The sequence below is a fragment of the Lissotriton vulgaris genome, chromosome 6, assembly GCF_964263255.1.
Source record: "Lissotriton vulgaris chromosome 6, aLisVul1.2, whole genome shotgun sequence".
NCBI lineage: Eukaryota > Metazoa > Chordata > Amphibia > Caudata > Salamandridae > Lissotriton > Lissotriton vulgaris.
This window is the reverse complement of record NC_141694.1, coordinates 1,372,407,857-1,372,432,980: the sequence shown is the minus strand read 5'-3', so window position 1 is coordinate 1,372,432,980 and position 25,124 is coordinate 1,372,407,857.

The following is a 25,124-nucleotide window of genomic DNA, read 5'->3' as shown; positions in this document are numbered from 1 at the left end:
CAATACTCAGAAGGTCTTTGGAGCCAAAAATATTTTAAGTTTGAGGTTTTCAGGGATGGTATGAGAAGTCCAGTTAGACACGCAAGGTTTCCAGGACCTGTAGGTACAGCACTTGGGGGTCAAGATTAACACCAACAGAGGCAACGGCAGGGTCAAGGAAGGCCTGATTGGAACTGCTCTGCTGGGAATCTTCACAATAAGCTTCTAGTAGCTTGTGTCCTTATAGCTTGAAACGGAGGCCAACCTTATGATCCATAGAGCACAAATCTTTGTACTGGTACAGATGGACGAGGTCCAAACCAGAGGGCTCCTCTAAGATTTCAGACAGGAGGTCGAGCCCTCCTCTGATCCCCCACTTCCAGTGATGGTCTCATGAGGGTATTAAAGATGCCACATTTTTGCCTGGTACTAGCTTGTGGGTAGAGGGGACTCCCTGCTCCTCCCTAATCATGGATTACCGTAACTACTGTTGCTTCATTTTCTGTGTGCACTACTGCAAGAACCACCCAGTGCCCCTCTCTGCCAAGATGGTAAAACCCTTTTCTCATTTCACAGACACTGTGTACCCACCCTAGAAGGGAGCCAGGGAAATGAGCAGCAGCTCCTGTGGGGTTACTTCAGACTAGTTCAGGGGGCAGTTCCTTACCCTCTGGGATTGGTGTCAATTTGAAGTAAATTAAGTTCCTGAGCACTGCCCAAATGGTCAGTCTGCCAGAGGAACAATAATACCTCCCTATATCCAGGCTTTGTCTCTGCTCAAAGAGCAGTTTTCACATCTCCTTTAGGGCTTGATCACTCAGAGGGCTGCAGCTGGTGGCTGATGCAAATTAGTCTCCAGAAATATTAAGCAGGGAAAGGTAACTTTTTCTTAATCTTTATTGAAATTATTGAATTGTGTTTTCATTTGTTTACTAGCCATTGAATAATACATCCCAGTGTTTACCTATTGAGCAGCCAGACTTGCTACAATGAAAATAGCTTTTAGGTGTTAGTCATTGAGAGGACATGTTTGACATTACATTTCTAAGTGCCCTACTTTTACATACCATGAATCTTGCCTTATGGGCTGTAAGAGCTACTTAGGGGTGACCTATTAATATTTCAAAGGAAGGTGTAGACCTGTCAAAAAGGTTTATGTTTGCACTGCCACTGTGGTGGATGGAACAATAGATGTCAATCATCTAGTTAAAGACATTGCCTAAAAGTGGCAAAAGGCTTTGTCATATTTCTAGCTCAGTGCTGACTGCATTTGAGCTTATCCTATGTTTCAATATACTGCAAAAAATCTGAAATTTGAGGTGACCAGATTTAGAGTCTGGGTGCTGTTGAGTGCTCCATGTAAAATACCTCCTGTTCACCTAACATTTGGGAATTAACTGGAGTTCTTTTACTTATTTTTTACATCATTTATGTGCCATACAAGGCTTATAGGGCACTGTTTCGACCTATATTGTATTCCTCTGTATATACTTCTATACTTGTATTAAAATTGATATTTAGACCGACAGTGTAACTGTTGTTGATATATTTGTTATTTACATAAATGCTGTTCAATACCAATGTTGTTGCATTTCATTTTTTGTCAACATTCAGTGATACAATCATTGAATTATTCCTCACCCTACTAGTACCCAAATGCTGTTACCAACTCCAAACTATACAAGCACCCGGGGATGGTTTCAAGCTTTGAGACACATTAATGGGGTATAGCTTGAGTCCAATGTCATAGTGAGTACAGAAACCTTGTCTTGGTATGGCTGTCATCAGAAAGGATCTCACCTAGAGAAACAAAAAGTGATAGTTACAGTTCTTGGATTAATCTCAGTTACTGCAATTAATTGAGTCACATTCTAGTCCACAATTATGTTGCTCTCATGAAACACAAAGACAACAGAGACCACCATGTACACATTAGACTTTTTCCTGCTCCTATAGGAATGTTTGAGCTCAAGTTGCCTGGAAAAGACCCCTCTACAAATAAAACGTTTTGTTAGGCATGAACAGGCTTTCAAACAATCTTCTTCTGCTCTGTTCTCTCTGTATTTTATCTCACCATATACCCCTTGGGCTCTATCTACAGTTAGTACTCACATAAGAGTGAGGAATCTATTTCATGCACAAGAGTGGTTGCTTGATAACCATATGGTGGGTATACTAGTAACACTGAGCTGCAGCTAGAAGATTGTGAGGAAAATTGGTTATTAGTTGGGGAGGGTGGAACTTGTTCCTAATAAAATTATCCAACATCTTGTCTGGTGCAACATACAAGTTCAATAAATAAACATGGGGTTAACACCTCATATTTATGGCACAGAACAGACAGGTTTAATTTAATCAAATGTGTTAAGCATTTAACATTACCAAAATACTTCAAAAGTTAAAAACATTAAAAAAATCACACAGTCAAATTCTGAAAATAGAGAAAAATTGAATAAGAAGAAATACACTAAAATGACTAAAATTCCATTATGGTAAACTTGAGATATGGATGTTTAAACTTTTTGTAGAAAAAATGAAGAAAAACTAATATGCTAATCAGAATCCACTGTTTATGGTTTAGGGAAACCAACGTGCAATTTCAGACTGGTCATGAAATAGCAGAGGTCGGATACACCAAGCTGCACATTTTTACTTTCTGACATAGTCTTTTTCGTGGAATCAAAATCTTTCAGTGGGGCAGGGTATATGGTTATGTCTGGTGAAGTTTTCGTGAAGTTGAATAGCATCAGGCGATGTCCCACTGAAGTCGTCGGATCTGGCAGGAAAAGCTCGGAGTCTCAAATATGCTCAGATGACTTTGGAGTGAGGTGCTACCTTTGCAGGATTCACTAACTAGTATGTGGTCTAATGGACGCTGCCTAAACCAAAGAGAGAAGGTTCCTGGGGTGAGTCTTCCGATTTTGGCAGGTCATCCTGTTTGCCTTACTGCACACTATCTCACAGTGCACAATTTTGGATTAGGTCCAACATGGCAGGAACCTTCTGCACTAGTGGCTGGAGCCCCAGCTATGGTCAGGCCTAGGAAAATAAACAGCCCCTTCCTCCACAACTACACCAAACAGGTTCTTCAATTAACTCCCCCCTCACTGTGCTGGTGCCAAGTTGGCTACACTGTACCCAGGGAACAAGGGATTCTCTACCCCATGGCTTTCTTTATACTTAACCATATGTGGGCAGGCCTCTCCCGTGTGCCTTTCAAGGTAATGCACTTTCTGAACCCTCTCCATCTGCTTTTCTTGAGCTGAGAGGAGTCACATACAGCACACCTAGAACTTCCTGTCAAAACGCCTAAGCTATTTGTATTGCTTTGGGAGCAGTTTTCCCACCCCATTAAGGGAAAAGCACTGATAGGGGCAGCTGCTGGCAATCTAATGCTAATTAGCCCACTCGATCTCCAAGCAGACAAAGTCTAACTTTTTAAAAGCTACTTTTCCTATATGTTTATCAAAAGTCCAACTTCACTATGGAAATAGATTTTTAATAAAATTTGAAAATAATGGCTGATTCATTTCTCATCCAAAACAGAGTTATCTAGCATAGTATGTCCCCTATGATTAGCTACAGCCCTGAATAGTAAAAATAACATCTTGGGTTACTAATCTTTTCCAAGTACTTAGCACCCTACCATGTGGGTAACAAGGCCGTAGGGATGACCTATATATTTAAAATTAGTGTTCATAAAGGGTTATTTTGACAGGTTTACCTGCAGTTTTAAAAGCTGCAGCAGTCAGGCATAACATATAGGCCTGAAGTCATTTTATTTTGTCATCCGGTGGATGTAGCAGCATGTTCTGCAATCCAGAGGTTACATTTAACTTTCCATGCCATTGGTGTATTTTTTCCTGCACCATGTACTATGGCCTTACTGGAAAGTTAAATATACCCATTCAGTATCAGCCAATTCTGGTATGTTTTTAGGGGTCAAAACACATACACGCAGGACAATACTGCAGTACCTTAGTGTACAGTGTTCAAAAACCAGCGGCATCAGTCTACAAAAATTGGGGTGACTGGAGGAACTGGCCATCTTCTGCATGATGGACACCCAAACAAACATCTGAGTGTACAGCATGCAAAAGATGGTCATCTGTTTTTGGTGGCTGTAAAACTCTGAGTTCACTACTACTGCTGAACATTAGTACAGTGTCTGTACTCCCCCTTTTAACATGCTTGATTTGGGACGACCCAGATTCAAATATTTGGCATTTGGTATATTTAACTTACCTATCAGTCGCTAGTATATTGTAAAAATAGTATACAAGGCCTACATGATGAAAGCCACTAGTAGCCGAAACCAGTTTTGGGTGCTTGTAGCATTTGGAGTTGTTAAGAGCCCACGTCGAGCAATGCTATTTCAGGCATAGAGTGCCACATAAATTATGCAAAAAAGAAATAGGGAACCCTGGGTAGTTCTCAAGTTTTAGGCAAAGGGCAGGGTCTTTACATGGTGCACTCTACAACACCAAAGACACTGTAAATCTCCTCATCTCAATATAATAATTTTAACAGAACATACAATAAGCTCAAAAGTCATCCACACTGAGCTAGAAAAATGATAAAATCTTTTGCCAATTTTAAGCAATGTCTTTAAGCACAGAATTTGCAGCATCTATGTGTCCCATCCACTACAGTGGCAGTGGAAACATGGCTTCAAGTATACTATTGTAGCCTGACTGGAGCAGTTTAAAGCATGTCGTTTTGCTTGTCAAAATAAAACATCTACACAGAGTCAAACAAGGACGAAAACATTTTGCCATTCCAGACCAAGCATTACAATTTTGAATGGACAAAGTGCCACCTAAACCAACCTGCAATAAGGAATAGCGGCTCGGTAGCTCATTGTTTCATTTTCATAATGTTAACACGTGCTAATTCCTACAAAATATGTTTTCATTCTATTTGATTACTGAAATAATGAGAAAAAGAATAATCATTTTTGCGACACCATAAACCTATTAACTCTAACTCAATGACCCATCTGGTTCTTCGAAGGAACATTTAAACCCTGCCCACCTCAGAATATCAATTGGATAACATACATGAACAAACCCAAGGCAATATTATACACCTGATTTTCACACAACTACCAAACAAGCAAAGCAGTGCTTACAGTGAACCCTTAAACACAATTAACAAGAAAGCAACCAACTACTCACACAAGTTAGACCCACATTTCTTTTAACTTTGCAGTCTAATGATCACAATCTTTTGCAACATGTAGGTCATGAAGCATATCTGTGAAATCACCCACATTAAGTTGATGTTATACATTTTTTTTTTACGGCTAGTGAGGTGCATAAGAAATGGAATGTGTCTATAGAAATTAATGCAATCAGCAATTTATTAAACCTTTGAATATTGTTCAAAATGGGTTTTGATCATTATTTACCTAAATGATATGTACTGTTAAATATCTCATTTGACACAATATTTTAGGATAACAGTTTCATATCTATGCATTAGCCTCTGATAACGCATGTACAACCAGACCCATTGGGCAATCCTATGTAGTTTATAAAAATACAGTACAAATTTCCCTGAAATGACCAGAAGGATGTACACCATTAGTACAAGGGTTACAGTTATACAACACAACTTAAATAGATTGTAAGTGAGACTGTCCCGAATTGCTCCACAGGATACGATCGATGCTTACAATGTTCCACCTCCAAACGTCACAACGCCTCTTGTAGAAAAATACAGAGGGGTTGAGCCATTAGGTGAGGGATAAATAGAACCAGGAAGGAAAAGGGAAGGGTCAGCTGGGAAGGGATTCCTGTAACGACAAAAACAAACCACTTAGAATACGTTCTTAAACACATGGCTACACTCATTATATCTCGCTAAAAGAACTCAGTATACCTTGTGATAAACTGGTCGCTGCTTTTGTGATAATACGTCTCCTCTATCGCCTTCTGACACCTCACTGGCCTATTGGACACAAAAGATACGTCAGGCACAACACACTCCCCAAAACACATCAAGCACCTAACAGCTACACCCATGTAAGCGGCATACCAGGACAACAGGCGAGAGACGTTATAACTGGATACCGAATCAGATGCAGCACTCTACTGTAGAAGTTAAAGTAAATAGGTTCACAAGGATAAGGCAAATAAAGATTCCTCTTCTGTCAGAAACGGCGGTGTGTGGGAAGCAAGAACCACAACACTCCGCTCTGCACAAGAACACAAAAGAACTGATATTCAAAATGACCCTTTCCTGCAGGGTTAGATAAGTTCAAAGCAACAAAGTCAATAGTTATCGATTCAGAGTTTTACTCAGAGTTCCGATGTCCAAGCACAATCTGAGCTTAGCACGGTGACGCGTAGTTTCGACCACCACCGTGCCCCGCACGTAAAAATACCCCTCGTGTCTTCCCTCAGCTGGTCAAATGTGCGCTAAGGACTTTCCCTTTTAAAAGTTCTCCTCCGTAGTTAACTTCACTCGGGGGAGGCTTTAGAACGGTAACGCGTGGCGATATACCACCGCGCTCCACTCTATCAATTAACTGAAAGAACGCGCGGCGAAGCAAGACGCTACCGCCCGCGAACGAGGATTCCAAACTACAGATCCTACCTGGATCCGTTTCACGCTGGTACAAAACACCGGCTTCTTTTCCTCCGGTCTCTCCTCCGATCATCCGCGGCATGCAGCGGCTCCCGACCTCTATAGACGACAATACGAATTACACGCAACAGGAAGCGTGTGAAAGCAGCATAAGTACTTCCCCTACCGGGGAGTCTGGGAGTTGTAGTCCCACTCCGAATATAGTTTCACTTGTTCTGCTTCTATGCACAGACAATGCAGGCGCAAGGACCTGAGAACCTGACAGAGACACCCATACATCATTCATTCTTCAAAAATGTATAGTGTCTCAAATGTTTCACTTAACGTTTAAACATAAATATTTGAACCTTATAAATCTCCAGTTTATTTAGAAATTGTCGATAGTACTACATGGCAACTCTTTAACATTAGCATGTACACAAAACTCCACAGGCGAATAATGCATTGTAAGGTGAAGCTTTAGTTTTCTCCCATATTTCTGGTAACAGACTTTTAGTTTAAGTCACCACCTATTTTGAACATATGTATGCAGCTCACACTAGATGCCCTTCATCTCTATCTTCTTTAAGTAAAGTAGCGTTTACAGTTAAAATTTTACTGATTTCTAAAGAGTGTAACAGAGAAATGTTACCACACTGAATCAGACTTGTCTTCATGGCTACACTGTTTTTACTTCATATATACACACTTGGACATACAGTGAATTTATGCTTTATAGGCTTGTTGGACCTTTGCTGCTTCTTTTTTTTTGTAAACTGACCCCTTGGTTCATAGAGTAATTTACAGAGCAGTAGCTTAGATGATGCCACCAGTTATGCTCTCAGTGATGCCACGAAATATGTCATTTCAGATGCCATCAGAGATTTCACCATTGATGTCATTCAACATGTCATACAATATATGAGGTCATAAGGATAAGTATTGTAGAAATGCTGAAAAGAGACCTTTTATCGTTGAGCTTGATAATCCCTTAGGCTATGTTGAAAATGATGTGGTCTATGCAGAGAAAAATATTTTTCTGTTTTTATATATATGTACATATATATATATATATACATATATATATATATATATATTCACTGAAAAAACCATAGGTTTCACACCAGTTATAGTTAGGAATTAGCATTTAAAAAACCTATTAAATTCACTAAAAAAACCATAGGTTTCACATCAGTTACAGTTAGCTGGAAATTTTATTGACATAAAACCAATGAAATTCCACGTTATAGTTAGTTGGACTCACTATAACTTGCACGCCTGCAATGCACTGCTGATGACGTCACATATTACATCACTCATGACATGGTCAGTGACATCACTCATGACATCACTGATAACACCATCCACTGAATGTGTGTCTTTATGAAAAATAAATATGTTTTATATATGTATTTGTAAAGGACGATGGAAGAATAAATGGTTAAATAAGTGTGTAAATGGATGTTTTTTTTTAAAAGAATTAATTTTTTAACTGCCTTATTAAGTGTATCTTAGTGAATACATATATTAACGAGTAATTTTTAAATATTTAAATATATGTATCAGTGTTTCACTTTGTGTATGAGTGGCTGCATGGGTTGGTGACTGACTCACTGTTTGTATGTGTTTTGAAGACAGCATATGTGCAGGACTGTATGGGTGGATGAGTGTGTATATGTGTGTGTTAGTGAGTGAATGCCTGTCTCACTAGTGTCTTTATGAGTAACTACATATGTTTTAATCTTGTATATATGAGCATTGATGTATATAAGTAAGTATATGTTAGAGTGAGAGATTGAAAGAGTTCCTGTTTAAATAAGTATGTGTTTCTATAAGTGATTGTTTAAGAGAGTAAGTATGTGTAAGTTTCCTTAGAAGTAAGGTGGTAGTGTGTGTATAGCTGTATATGCAAATAAATGGATGTTCAATAGTTTATTTGCATGTGTGAGTATGTGTGTGAGTAACTTTTGTAAGACTGTCGGTGTGTAACAGGATGTATATGTGTATCACTATATATGATGAGTGAGAATATGTATGAGTGACTATATAGAACTGTTGGTGTATGAGTGGATGTGTATATAGATGGTGGAATTACTGAATTGGTTATTGTAACTGGTATGGGTATCTCCATTTTTTTGAAAATGTTAGTTTCTATTGTTTGAATATGTGTTTCAAGGGTTACATTACACTGAAAGGAGGTCTGTCAGTCTGTCACAAGGATGGTGTTATCAGTGATGTCATGAGTGATGTCACTGACCATGTCATGAGTGATGTAATATGTGACGTCATCAGCAGTGCATTGCAGGCGCGCAAGTTATAGTGAGTCCAACTAACTATAACGTGGAATTTCATTGGTTTTATGTCAGTAAAATTTCCAGCTAACTATAACTGATGTGAAACCTATGGTTTTTTTAGTGAATTTAATAGGTTTTTTAAATGCTAATTCCTAACTTTAACTGGTGTGAAACCTATGGTTTTTTCAGTGAATTTCATTGGTTTTTTAAATGCTAATTCCTAACTATATCTGGTGTGAAACCAATGGTTTTTTCAGTGAATTTCATTGTTTTTTTAAATGCTAATTCCTAACTATACCTGGTCTGAAACCTATGGTTTTTTCAGTGAATTTCAAAGGTTTTTTTAAATGCTAATTCCTAACTATAAGTCTCACTTTATAAATAAGACTGTTAGCGCTCTAGTTGTTCTTTAGAACACTCTGGTACATTCTGTCATTGGGCTACAGTTGGGCTACATCTAGCTGATATTTGGGCTACATTTGTATTTTTTTGTCTCTGGTGGCCATCTTTTGGCTACATTGGGCTACATTTGGGCTACATTTTGGCTCTAACATATATAAAGCCCAATGTAGCACAATACATATTTTTCCAAAGTTAATTTTCGTAAAAACCACTTCAGAATAGGGCTACCTGTCCCTACAACTGTCCCATTTTTTTTTTTTGTATTTTTGGAGCGCTCCCGGTGCGCGCCCCGGGGAGCGCCCCGGAAAGCGTACCTCTATAAAGCGCCCCGGGGAGCGTCCCGTGAGCGCCAATATCGCGAACGAAAACATGATCGTGACGTATTGCGTAGCCGCGTCCGCGTGATACGCACGGCGTAAGCGCACCCGGAAGTACTCGAGCGAATACGATTGCGCAACATAAACATCCGACGCGCTTACGCTACGTGACCCGGAGCGCGCCCCGGGGCGCGTAGCATAAGCGCGTCGGGTCATGTGACCTGAAAATAACACTTTTCATTGGTTCATAACAGTTTTGGTTTCATAATGATGAAGACCCTGGTCTTGTGACCTGAAAATAACACTTCTCATTGGTTCTGGACAGTTTTTTTTCCAAATGATGAAAGACCCCACCTTTTCTCCTTATTCGGAATTTGTCCTTTGACTGAGGAAGACTTGTTTGTACATCCCTGTACCTTTTTGATCTTTATAATGGCTTCAGTAGCAGCAGCAGCTGGTGCATCTGCCCCACCACCACCACCACCAACAGGACCAGCTCAAGATTATATTGGTGGTCAAGAAGAGGAGGAGGAGGAAGAGGAAGAAGAGGAGGAGGAGGAGGAAGAGGAAGAGGAGGAGGGGAGGAGAAGATGGCTACCTGAAGAAAATACCCCATACAAGCCCAGGCCACACATTGTATGGGAGTTTTTTTCACTCCCAGAGGGCAAGAAAAAAGTGAATGCGGCCAAGGTAACTTGCCCAATCTGCAATGAAGAACTCTCAAGGGGCAACCCAAACAAAAAATATTCCTTTGGTAACTATACCATGATTCGACATATGACCCGTAAGCACCCTAACAACTAATCTCGTGCAGAGCTCAGGGAACTGGCCAGTAACCTCCCCCAGTCTTCAAGGACCACCTCCCAAAGAAACGAACCCACTTCATCGGGACCAGAAACATCAGAGATGATGCCTTGTATTCAGCCAAGATTTGCTGATTTCAAAATCACTTGTACTGCATGTGGCAAGCTTATCGCCTATGGGGAACAGAGCATAAAGCTCATCGTCCTTGCAGGTGACAATCACAAGTGCCCCAAAAAGAACTAATTTTTTGGGTTTTTTGTTTTTTTGCTCCAGTTGAGCCAGTTTCCATTCCCTTTTTTTTGTTTCTCCCCCTAGAAAAATACAAACAAAATATAAAACTGTTTTGAAAAGCCCAAAAAAGTACAAAATGTTTAAAAAACACAAAAAAATATAAAACAACAAAAAGAAGAAAAAAAAAAAGTTCTTTTTAGAACTACCTCCAATTTCTAAAAAAGTCTTCCTTTTTTAAAAACTCTGTCATTCTTTTTTCCTCATAGTACGCTCCCCGGTATGCGCACCGGGGAGCGCACCGGGTAGCGCACCGAGCGCTCCCCCCGCGCAAAACGAAAAAAATATATATTTTAATTGCCCCGCTGGTCCCTTTTATTGCCCCCACATCAAACCTAGGGGGTCAGAGGGGGTCTATCCCTGACGCCTTATGGTCATTTCCCCCTTTGTTTTAGCCACCTCTTGTGTCTCGATTTTACCGAGACACAAGATGGCGGCCGCTCCCGACTATTTCAAATGTTTACAGACACCCGAGAACCAATCAGCTTTCCGTGCACACCTCGCGTGACGCGCCCGGAGCGCTCCCCGGGGCGCGTACCGGGGTGCGCCTATAGATATATATATTTTTTTGAACCTAAATTACTCAAAATCTACTGGAGCACATATCTCGAGACATAGCAAAGGCACATCGGGCTACCAGTCCCTACAATTTTGCCAAATTTGGTGAAAATCCATTCAGCCGTTCGGGCTAAAAGTGAAATCGACCGCCCTATGGAAATTAACATGGAGAAAACTCGTTTTGGGACCCCCCTTTTATCTCGGCCCCCGCTTGACGAATCCCCCCCAAACTTTCAGGGAAGGACCGGGGCGCCGCGAGGCCATTTTGAGGAAATTTTCAGGCAGATTCGTCAACTGAAGCCAAAGTTATTCCAAATAGAATTTTGAGATTTAACATTGAAAAAAACCCTAACTATAACTACCTACTGGCGACCGCCAGTAGGTAATATATATATATATATATATATATATATATATATATATATATATATATATATATATATATATATATATATATATATATATGTAGCACAAATCCTCGAACCTCCGCGCTGGCAGCGCGGCAAAAGAAGAAGGCAGACCCCACGTTTTACAGGCAGGATGATATTTTTATTAAAGACCCTTCAAGTGACGCGTTTCGAGTACGTGGTACTCTTGTTCACACACCTTTGAAACAGTCCGCCTTCTCATTTATATGCTTTTTTTCCCTGACCCTTCCTAAGGGCCACACCTCCTGTTTGTGTATCACATGACTGAGTGCAAAGAAATAGAAATGGGTGCAACCATAGAAATAGGGAATACAGACGACTGAAAATGTAATGTAATCACAAATTACAATAGTGTCATACAAAAGATAATAAATATGAGCATTTAGTGTAAACTACATTATATACAAAAGTACATATTATAAACACATGTGAAATCAGTCGTAATGTTAAAAACCAAAAATGTATATATATCATTTTTGAACATTGTCCTTTTCCCAATTGACGTTATTGCACAAATCTCTATACAGGCCTTCAAGAATATCATAACTGCTTGAATGCAGAAATGCCCGACCTGCGGGCTATAAAAGTAACTGGTACTGAAAAAATCTCTGCCTGAATGCAGTAGTCCGAAAGACAGATATAAAGTGCTCAGTGCAAATAGTACAAATTCGCAATCCAGTATCAAAAATTTGAATGTTAAAGCCTTAAATCATGAGATGATACATAAAGGTGACAGTTAAATTGTGTAATACCCACGAGCTAATGTCTACAATATTTATTTAAAATTCATAATTCATGAATTTACACGTCATAAATATTAAGACCTATATACAAATATTTACAAAAACTATAAGTGCCTAAATATGTACACTTGATGTGACTTAATCACCTCTAACTAAGTGCTCATATGAGTTTGTGCCCGTGTAGGTGACAAAAAATGATGAAAATAGCAAAATAGGAAAATTGGAATAATGAGATATTATGTACAGTCCCAGCAAAAAGACTAGGAAAAATAAGTATTAGCGGTATAGATAAAACACACATATTGTTAGTGTATATAAAATATATACAAATTAACGTTGTTTGATGTGTGCGTTTGATGCAAAAGCTCAATGGGCTATCAAAAAGTCAGAGTTATCGATACATTTTGAAATTAATATATATAGACAAAGTTAATTAGTGATTCAGTAGGCAGGAAGGCCTCGCCCTTCTAGATGTAGCTGGGGGAGACATATATACAGATGGAAATGTATATTGTCCTAGAAAGACCCTTAATTATAGGAAGTTATGTATGTCCTCAGTCGCGTTAAGTCCATTTGGTTGCTTGCTGTCTAACGCCACAATGTACTGAGTCTCCAATCTTCTAAGGATTTTGTCCCTATCTCCCCCTCGTCTCAGGATAGGTACTGCGTCTATGACAAAGTATTTTAAGCATGCCAGATCCCTGGCGTGGACCATGTCAAAATGACGTGCCACGGGGTAGGTGGAGTCAGATTGACTATTGCTCGGAGATGCTGCAATATCCTCACATGCACCTGCGACCTGGTACTACCTACATAGTTCAGGCCACAGGTGCATGCTAAGACATACATAGCAAACTCCGTACGGCAATATATATATATATATATATATATATATATATATATATATATATATATATATATATATATATATATATATATATATATATATATATATATATATATGCGTCCGTTGTAGTCTCTCCCACCACCTCGCCAGCGATAGAAAAAGACCACGCGACTCCAGTGTTTATATTAGGCAAACTGATTTATTTTCGTCAAGCCACCAGATCCGACGCGGTTCGGGTGTCCGCCCTTGCTCACAGATCGTCAGATAAGTATTTTTTCACACTTTATATATATTTTTTTCCCGTTTTTTTTCAAACCCATTACATCAACACCCCTTGTGACTATAGATGTGAAAGACATACTACAAACATTAGGCTAAGTAGTCTGTTTTCTAATGATGTTCTCTACATATATTTTAAAATTTGCAATTCGTTTAAAAATACATAAGTGTTTGAATTTAAAACATATGTTGCTATATACAAGATTTAAAAAGGGAGTATAACTGCATAAATGCTGTACAGCCAACATGTAAAGTAGCAGAACAAAAGAAAACCAAATTAATGGTTTAAAATCCAAGTGTGCAAATTACGCAAAATATTTTTTGGTGCAACATAGAGCATATAAAGTGCTATGTGCAAGGTGCAAATTCCGCAAGCAATCAATAACTGTGCAAAATAACGCATTGTAAACAAGAATCTGTAAACAATCGAACACTGTGCAAAATCACGCATTGTAAATAGTTCTTGGAACCCATATATAGATTCACTACATAATGGGAATGGTTCTGTTACATACATATGTTCCTTGTTATTACTGCATAAATGCTCATTTCTGTGGTTGGCTCATGTACATAAAATCTTGCATTGTGCAACTCTATAATGTCAAAACAAAATTGCAAAGAAATATATATGAAGTAGAAGAGATCTAGCCTAAGGACTACTTATCATCATGCCCCTTTGTCTATGTCTTATAATATGTAGTGCCCCCTACTATGTGGCTATCTATCATCCAAAGAGGAGGAAGATAGAAATAACAAATTGGAAAAAATATATCAAGAAAATTAATTCATAATTGGTGCTGTTAAGATAATGTGAAAAGGTAGAAATAAAATATTTCTTTCAGAAACTCATAGGTAAGAAAGACGGTTGAGGCAGGAAGCTCCAAAACCAATCTAGCCAATATTTGGTGCTCTCTATATAAGAGGAATACATGAAGGTCCTCAGTGGTATTCAGACCATTAGGGAAACGACTATCTAGTTCCAGAATAAACTGGGATTCAAGTCTTCTCAACATTTTGTCACGATCACCTCCCCTGCGGGGTCTGGACACTGCGGCAATCACAAAGTATGTAAGACATTGTAAACTATTATTGTGGACCGCCTTAAAGTGTCTTGCCACAGGGTAGGAGCTATCATTGTTAACTATTGCTCTGAGGTGTTGTAGTATCCTGACATGCACCTGTAGTCGGGCACTACCCACATATCTAAGACCACAGGTGCATGTCAGGATATAGACCGCAAATTCGGTTTTGCAATTGAAGGATCCCATGATTTGGATTGGGGTGGGATTAAATGGTGTACAATACTCTTTGGTATTAATCCCGAACTTGCAGGCCCTGCAATTAGGACAGCGAGTAAACCCTGGTCGAAGCATCCAATTGTCTTTTATGGTTAGTTCAGGGAATTCTCTGCTAATTTGGGTCCTAAGGCAAGGGCCTCTTCTATATGTTATATATATATTTAATACATAGTGCATTTTATGGCAAATGACAATAATATCTCAGATGACACAGAAGCAGTTACCCAGCTGATTTATGCTTCCCCATCACTGTAATTAACAGCAATTTCAGATTAAGTATTATGCAATTTAACTTCAGCTACATTCACTAGAACACAGTAACCTCCACGCCAGATCGTAATCTACTTACACCTAGCACAATGGGAAACACAGTAACCCATACACAGTAAATACACACTAAATGAGAAAAAAGTAAGGAGGAACTTTGGAGTTGGTCATAATTGCAAGAAGACCTAATTTCCCTGAAAACTCCAATGTATCCTGCATGATGTTGATTACAAAGGCAGACACTATGTTGTAGTCCACACAAGAACATAACACAAGCACCAAGCAGATCAAAGCATTCAAGCACTGCATGAATCCCACTTCTAAACCCCTTTGGTACAGCCTTCAACAACTTCTTCAAAGAGAAGACTCACAAATTCAGACATTACGCTGACAGCAGAGATGATCCAGCTGGCCTCCTGTCAGTGCCACTTCCTAGCACACCAAGGTGCCCCTTTTCCCCCCTCACAATTGCAAATCTAACATAATTCCAGCCATAATGGTCTTCCCTGGCAAGCACTTAGTGAATTACCTGACTTTATACACATACCTCTTAGCCAAAGCACATTCCCCAACATTCTAAATAAAGGTCAATTCCTAGCAATTTAAATGTAATAATGATTATTATGAGTGAAATTGCCAATCCAAAGCAAATCAATTTCTCATGCATGGTTTGGAGACAACCTGCTCAAAAACCTTATGGGATAATAATCTGTCATTTGTTGTACTAAAACAGACCCTAAATAAAGTGGCCAAACTCCACTCGTTAATTTTGGACAAAGAAATTTTCTCCCATCGTTCGCACTCATGGGCTGTGATAAATGGATATAAGACATTGACAGCTGCACTATACCTGGAAACAACTCTCTATTTTTATTAAGAAAAAGCTGATGGCTTTGAGACTTGGCGACTTTCCGACACGAGCCAATGAACCTGCCTGGAAAATGCTTGATGATGTTTCTTGTCGACTGTGTTGCAGCCCTAAAGAGGATCTAATACACATAATTTGTCACTGTAAGATGCTATCCAAGGAACGGTCATACCTAAAGGAAAGTATCGGTCCATGAAACTACAAAAATGTAGATCAGCCATTTTTGGAAGTCTGGACACTACCGCTCCAAGAATACATTGCAAGCTGGTGAAGTTCTTGTAGGCATTTGAGAAACGTATAAAAACAACATGAACAATTAATGATTTGAATTTCTTATCATTAAGTCTTTTTATCAATCATTTTAGTGATACATTTATACATTTTATATCTGTTGTGTGACATCCATCAAATTGTTATGGTTTTAATTAACTAAACAATAAAGTTTAAATTTAAAAAAACAAACAAAAAAAATATATTATGAGTGAAATTGCCACTCAGTTTCATGAAAGATATGGAAGAATATACTCCTCCAGGGCTACCAATCTGCTTTCAAAACCAAGTATAGCATTGCGATAACCACCATCCAAGTTCTAAAAGGTACTCTTTAGATCAATCGAAATTGGAAATTCTGCCCCTTGCTCCTATTGGCTGTATCTGTAACCTTGGACACCATCATCAATCAAATCATATTCCACATCCTCTACTTAACAAAGTACTCCTATCCTAAAAATTCATCACCCATGAACCAGTCTTTGGATGACACTAAGTACTACCTAAAATCATTTCCCAAAATGGAGATGACTAGGATGAGAGACTGCCTGGGTGTTGGGTGACTGAGTGTCAAAGACAGAGTAATTATGTGTTGTAATGGCTCTTTTTAGAATAGTTGGTATGTTTGTTATGTTCTATGTGCTTGATTCTGAGCTGCGGCATTCTGAGTTTTTCAGTAGACTTCTGGCCTACTGGGAATTGCCATGCTTGAGTTGTGTGGTCTTCAATAAACTACTACTTAGATCAACCAAGTTGTGTTGAAAGTGTCTTATAATACACATTGTTATGAGGGGTCAGATGTCTCACAATTACATGAAGAAGTAATTGAATCTGACATGCCATGTGCAACTCCTTTTGGAACCACTTATTTTGACAAGCGGGACCCTGATCATGATATGATTAGGAGCAACGACATACATTTCGGTTCCTAGTTACTCAACAAAAGGTACCTTATTCACCTTTCACGTTCTGGCAACAGCCCATGTGCAAGGCTCAGTGGGTGAACTGGAATTTGAGTAAATGGAGAAGGCATAAACATGAAACCAGCAGTCCGTTTAAGTCAGAAGTGAAAGTGATGTAATGAGAGGCAACCCCAATGCTTAGGGGCGGGGTGCCTTTAGTGGCATTCCCGTGCATGAGGCAAGTTGGATTGTATTACAGATGGTGAAGGGGATAGTGGGAGTGGTCGTTAGGTAGCGCGTCATTAAGGAGCGCAGGCTACCCCTCCAGGGAAAAAAGGGATAAAAACTCTGGACACGAGGGGGAAGCCCTCTTTGTCCTCTCACCTCGGGTGCACAGCGGGTGCAGCCAGAAACGAGTTGCTGGTCGTCTTGCTGTTGCCCAGGTGAGGGGGCCTCACGGTGTAGTCTAAATTGTCGGAATGTGGTGTAGAGCGGCGATGGCGGCCGGAAACATTGGGTCGCTAAGAAAGAGGGGATTTCTCAGGAGAGGGGGAAGCGTTGAAGGTGAGGCGGAGTGTGGACAGTGGAACATGAAGCCTCTTGAACAAATATCCCTTAGAGGCTGACTGACGGACGTACTGTCGCTGTTCATGATGGTGTGCTCGAGGGTGCCTTGTACCGCTGTTTGTGAGGAATGGGAGATTGCACTGGTTGGTGCCCCTGCATGACTGTAGGTTGCTTCGCTGCTCTCTACTTGTGCTTTCTGCATTTGCGAGTGGCACTGTGCACCTCTGTGTTTACGAGGAGTGATGTTTTGCTCTGGGTGGTACCTGTGCACGACGGAATCTTGTAGCCTGGGCCACAGCAGGGAGCGGTGTTTGTTTGGGCGAGTCCTAGGTGGTTTGGGTATGTGCATTGAGATAGCATAGTCGGGGCTGCGGCGGGAGGCGGAAGGGTTCTGGAGACTGAGGCGATGGTGGTGGGCGTACCTATCTGTGCATGTCTTTTTGAGAATGCAGGGGAAGATGGTGTTGGGCTGCAAAGGGTTTTTGTGATGGGCCAAAACAGAAGCAGTTGTACTTTGTTTATCGCAAGGTTTGAGTATGTGTGAGAACAATGAGCGAGGTGTACTGCCTTGTCCCTGTGTGTGTGAGGGCACTGCTTCAGAGGCACCATGGAGTCAGGCAGTGGCAAACCAAATGCAAACTGAGTTTCATGAGTTTCTCCCGCTTGGGTGTATTTTGTTGAATTTTCGCAGTAGAGGTTATTGCTAGATTGGAATTTTGGCTGAGAATTCAGTAGGCGTTTCATCTTCTTGGGAGGTTCTCCTCGAAAAAGATCAGGCTTTAGCAGACAAGTAATCAATCCTTGTGGGGGGTGACTAAACCAGTATTACTAGCTCTTTGTGCCTCTGTCAGGGAATTCCCTGTTTTGTTGTCTAGCCCCTTTTCATGATCTAGTATTTACAGATTCTTCTTAACAGGAATAGAAAAATTTACAGTGTTGTCTATGGTAAAGAGTAACTGTTAAAACCTCTAAACCTACATTTATTAATTGATGTTGCTTGTGTCTACTGCAAGTGAGGGCCAGACAGGTCACCAGGGTTATGTACAAATGTATGTATGTATTTTATTGGGTACCAGGCGCATATTAGGTACAGTTGTTTTTTGCTTCCCTTTGATATTGTTGTGTGCCACACTTTCAGAGGAATTAAACCATGGTGGCTGTTGCATGTGGTTCACAGATGACAGTTTTCCGTCTCACTTTAGTTCTGGAATTATTGAGGTCAGGGGATGGGGCTGCAAGGTGCAGAGTGTGCCAGTGAGCAAGGGCGGAAAGACATTCTTCAAAAAAGTTAAGGAATTTTACTGGTACGTTATCAGTTAGGGCGCAGCAAAGAAACCTCTCCCGGGTGTGGGGGAGGGGTGTAGTCGGCTCCCAGCACGGGTATGGTTCCGTCGATTTTCATTTAAGGAATGCACAGGCAGAAATTAGACAATTCGTCTGGCTTGCATTCAACATGAGGTTAAAGCGCCAAGGGGTTCGGAAGGGTGGGTCAACGAACTTGGCTCTGACTAGAGTAAGTGTGGCGCTTACCACAGAATGCCTTGTTTTGGTGGGGAGAGTCCGGTAAATGTGTGCAAACGCTAGTGGTACCTACTTCAATACGAGGGTAAGCATGGCTCATGGGATGTCGCTGCAAGGAGGGATTTGGGAGGCTGTGGATGCAACACACGAGGGCTTGAGCGAGGCATGAGCAACTTTAAGTGATAAGCAGAGTGAAAGGGACACTTTCAGCTTACACCAATAAGGTCAATTGGATGGTAATTTAAAGCTGAGTCGGTTCAAATTTATAACTTAATATTGGTGCTACATTGTTGTATTCAGATTCACCTTCCTTCTTTATGGTTTTGGTTGTGAGGCCTACATATCAGTTTCGGTCTGGCCACAATAATACATGGGAAGTAGTTAGCTTTATTGAATTCTTGTTTTGGGCACATGTAACTGCCTGGGTTACCTGTCTGTAATTTTATATCATTCTATGTCGCGTATTACATTTTTGCATTATGTTTAGCAACCTCGGCACAACAGCGCACCATTTCTGTGACCTCATGTGCCATCACTGTGGAGTAACGCGGCATTAATCATGGAGGGTGTGGTGTTACGGCCTGCAATGCCAATTCAGCTCGGAGGGATCTATGTTGAAGTCTTGGCGGAGTGTTTATGGGTTAATCAATTAACCTCCTTGTCACACTTATAAATTGAGATTTATTGACATAACTGATACTCAGCATTTTGGCTTTGGGTTGGCTGATCTTCATAAAGTATGATGCAATAGTTGTTACCGCGAGGAAAGAGTAGCGGCCAGTTGTATATTTCGTGACACTATGAATTAAGCCGCAGGAACGGTGAACTGGCAAGTCTGCATCTTTTAGGCGAAAGTATTATACCTTAGTTTTGTGAGCAGTCTTCCACATAAATATTAAATTCCGGGTTAAGGACAGGAGGTGCAGACAATATAGGCAGATCCACATCAGTGGGTGGGGCTGGAGCGCGTACATTTAGGTGAGATCGGGTCCCATTTAAGGTCGATACACGCTGGTCAGGAATGTTGGCGCAGGGGTGTTTAAAACATTCCAGACTGCACCATTTGGCATACAAGCTCTGGTGTTACTTGCTTGGTGCAGCCAATTCTTATTAGGCTATGGTGAAACCCTGTTATAATAACGTGGATTGCAGTTAAATTAGTAGATTCCAGTCTGTCTTGCAGCGTCCCACAGGGATTCACAGGCCTTGTTATGCCTGAAGGGTGAACTGTCAGGGAGCTGGGGCAAAGCATTGTTCCTTTGTGCAGAGAAAGGCTGCTGCTAAAGCCCTGAAGGTATATGTTGAATCAACCTCTGGGAGGTACATTCGGATCAGTAGCTGTTACTACCGGTAGCAGTTGTCACCAAAAAGCGGTATCACTTAATAAAACCTTCCGTATTCCACAGATCCACCCAGGGGTGCAGCTGCATAAAGTAGGAACGTCGTGTTCAGGTAGACTGAGCACAACGGTTGGTGGTTACTAAATTCTAGGTAAGCAATGAATATATCTTGAAGGCTCAAAAGGGTACGTTCAGTTGTGGGGCCACTGGACGGGCAAGAGGAAGGCCGTCCTGTTTGTGGTCCTGGACCTTTTGCTCTACCGTAGAACACCTGGAAATGAACATTCAGGATGAAATAATGGCAGGTGTGAGCAAGATGCCTGGAGAAACTAACACAACAATCTAGGGGGGTCTTTGAGGGGAGACCGGTTCCCCGGGCAGGGACGGAGTGCAATGCGGTACCCTGGTTGGTAAGTTTGTTGGTATTGACCATCCCCCTGAGAGACGAGGGGATAAGTGGGAGGGGCCAGTAACTAAGGGATGTTGGCCAAATCATCTTCGGAATGTTATACTAAACTTTCCCCTTAGTAGGGAGTTGGTTATTGTGGGTACTTTGAACATTTAAATGTGATTTGCCCAGTTAAAGGTACCCCGGCAGGGGCAAAGTGCGAGGTCCTGGTGTTCATGTAAACGGAAAGGGGGTGTTTTGCCCATCCCTCATAGTGGGGAAGGGGAAGTTCATAATTATGGTATAGCCTTGGTTAAGGGCTTTGGCTATGGATGAGGGAAAAGGGTCCTGTTGGTACTTTTGCATTCTGTAATTTGCTGCCAGAAGGGAAACTGGAGATAACGGTGGTGTTGCTGGCACAATTTCAGAGCAGTGCTTCTGCCTTATATCCTGCTCTCTCACAACAATAGCTTATAATTTAAGGACACTTACCAAATATTCGTGAGGACACTTACAGAGGTGGTGATAATGTACCACAAGCTTCTACTTGGGTGCAGAGTAATTTACACATCATACCGTATGTTATCATAAGTAAATGTGTACTTTATACCCTTGTATTTACATCTTGCCATGGGTCTTAACTATTTTGGGGCAAGCACCAAACACTACATAGGGAGCATCAGGAGTCAGTGGGGGGAGTTGTATATCAAGGGAAATGGTGGCTCCCAAAAGGTTTCGGTAAAGTGCACATGGGGGTCACCAGCCTGCAATTAAGCTTATAGGGCTCCCGGCAGGTGGGAGGGGGGCTAAACAGCTGGTGGTTCTGGAATGTTGAGCCACACCGAGAGGCTCAACGGATGTTCTTTGGGTGTGCACAGGGCTCCGGCACCCTGGCTAAGACGGTGCATTATTGGGGGCTCTGGGATGGGTTGTTTCCTCCATGATGGAGGGTACTGGGACTACAGAGGGGGTCATTCGGTGGCTAATTAGTTTCTGGTTCTGGGTCATTTACTCCAAGATGGAGAGTACTGGTAATACAGAAGGTGGTCTTACGGTTGCTGCCTTGTCTCTGGTTCAGGTCATATTTGCATAGATTGATTATAGATGGGGATGGAGAGCATCAGAGTGGGGCAGTCATAACAGCAGCCACATTGGGCTGTCATCAGAAACCATTAAAATGGTGTGCGGAAGGAGGTCTTCGTGTTTTGAACGCTATGTGAGAACACAGCTAGTTTAAGTGACAGCCCAGGGATAGAGGTGACCTAGCAGTGCCTTGTTTTTGATTCTTTCTATTCTTTTGACTCTCATACAGTGGTCATAAGGTAGCAGATGCAGTTATGCTGGTGTGGAGATTTTTATTTATCAAGAGCAAGGAAAAAAAATAATAATAGTAATAATTTCAGCAAAGTCCTGGGAGGAAAGAGCTCTGAGGGAGAAGGGAATCAACCACCATTATATAGGGAGTGGGGAGCACCACTTGGTGGATCTCGCAGCCATTTGCAGGGAGCGTTTGATAAGGACACGTCCATTACGGGTGGGCTGGTGATTCACACAGACGGCAATAGCATGATTCCAGCGGGAAGGAGGGGGGTGAAGGAAGCCATCTTCTCTGCACTTTCAAGGGTAAGGAGCTCCCTGTCAGGTACCACCACTTGGTGGTCAGAGGGGAGCATGTAAAGAGTTTGGGGGAATAATGCGCCACCAAGTGTGGTGCACAGGGCTGTGAGGAGATTGAATAGGGAGGTAGCTAAGCTGTTGGTGGGTTATTCCATACGCTCTTTTAGGCATACCTTGACCCAGGCATCCAAATTGTAATTGTACATCTGGTGGATGGGGTGCATCTGTCCAATGCAGGGTTGGAATTGGGGGCAATGGCTTTTGATCTGGTAAGTGAAGCAGTTTCTTGGGGGAGGGCGAGAGCGCCAGAGGGCTCCTCACCCTGTGGCAGGGTCCCGGGAAGAACAATGGCGGGGACTCCTTATGGTGGGGACTGTCTGAGCCTGAAACAGGGAGGGCAGTCAATAGGGCTCCGGGCTGGCGGGAGAGGGGGCCAGCCTGCTGGTGGTCCTAGACTCTCCGGCCCTACCCGAGATGCCGGTGCTTGGTAAGAAGCAACTTTGTGAGAACTGGTGCGCTGAGAATGTGGAAAGCAGTGTCCTGGTGGCCGCGTCTAGAGGTAGACGTTGGGTGGTTACTAAACATTGGAACCAATGGAGACGGGTTGTGGCCTGCTGGTACAACCAGCAGCAAGTGTGGCGTTGTTCCTGCTGGTACAACCCGCATCAAGTGTGGCTCTCAAGATCCTGATCTGTAAATACAATGGTAACCTGTGACTGAATGAATACTGTGCAACCTTGTGTTTACCAATGTGTGTTGGTTTGTTAATAAAGTTGGATTAATGATGGCAGTCATCATCGACTGGAGTCTAAAATGTGCATTGCAATTAACAAAGACTGCAGAGATAGTGGCCACAGGGGTCATTTTGCATGCATGTGCACATCTGTATCACAAACTAATGTGGCAGTCACAAACTAATGTGGCAGGCGTGTAGGTAGAGGAATTAAGTGAAGTAGCTCCAGATAAAGTGTTGTGTGTGGGGAATGATTTGAAAGAGAATGGAAAGAAGTATAGGCCTAAGACAAGTTTTGTTATGAATGGCCTACTAATTGAACTAATGGAAGACACTGGCTCAATGGACATATTTTACCTATGAAAATGTTTCATGAGAAATGACAATTGGAGATGCTATCACCCAAAGACATATGTCCTGGAGGGTATCAAGAGAAAATAATTGATATTCTTGGTTTATGTTGGTCGATATCAGTTCTGAAGGAAAGGAAAAAAAGAGCAACATCTATATAGAGGGTGAGGGACCACTTATTCTGAGATTGGTGCAGCAAAATGATTTGCACATTATTATAAATCCAAGGGCTGCCACTCAAGTAAAGATGTTGGAGGATATTACATTATCAGACATTTTAAAATAAATACAATGTGTTTTTTAGAGAAAATGTGGGGTCTTTGAAAGCATGTGTTCATAAAATATTCTCAATCCAGATGCTTTTCCTGTACAGCATACAATAAGATGTATTCCTCTTGCAGCTGAAACTGACGTTAAGACAATGCTGGATGAAATGATATGTGGGGTGATAATAGAGCCAATGAAAATCACAAGTTGGATTTCTCTTGTTGTCATTACAGAAATAAATGATGGTTGTCTAAGGCCTTGAATCAATCTCCTATCAATTAATCAGACTAAAGTGGCTGACACTTTTCCTTTGCTTATATCAACAAGTTAATACTATTGTTACTTGATTTGAAAAATGTTATCCTCAGATTAAGCTACATGAAGGATCAAACCACTCATGGGATTAATTACTATGGAAGGCAACATTCAATTAATTCACATGCCCTTTGGTGTGTTCTCGGGAGAGAGTGTTCCAGGGTACGATAACCAAGATGTTTAAAGGTGTCCACAACCTCTTTTTCTTCCAAGAATATATTCTGATTTTTGGGAATACCATTGAATAACATATTATAGTACTTAAGGAGGCCTTGCATGGGTTGTTAGAAGTGGGTCTCACAATGAGGAAAGATAAGTAAACATTTTTGGTTGAACAAGTGGAGTATTTGGAGTATGCTATATCAGCTGACAAAGTCAAATTGAAAGCTGATGTGTTGCACGCCATTAAATCAGAACTCGTGCCCATAAAAAAGAGCAGATATGGTCTTTCATAGGTCTTATAGAGTATTATTCCAAATTTGCTGATAAGTCTGAATTCCTCAGGATTCTGTTGAGAATTGGTTTAGTTTTGTGTGGGGTGATGAGCAACAAAAGTGCTTTGATTTTCTCAAGAATGAGATCTGTTCTATGGGTATTCTGTACCTTTTGATACCAAGTTGAAACCTTTTCTTATAGCAGACTCCAGTTGTGCTGAAGTAGGGGAGGTTCTATCTTAAATTCATCAAAATAATGAACAATTGTTATGTTAGCCTGTAGACTAGTTCAGAAAGAAATTATTCTGTAATTGAAAGAGAGACTTTGGCAGCTGCTTGGAGTGAAGTATATTTTTGTTGTTATTCTAGGAAGTTGGTTGATTGGTGTACAGTGCATGGCCCTGCTGTGATTTTTAAGAAGTGTTAAGGGGTGTAGCTTTTTTTCAGGATGCAGTTGCATGGAGTGCTGGTGCCATT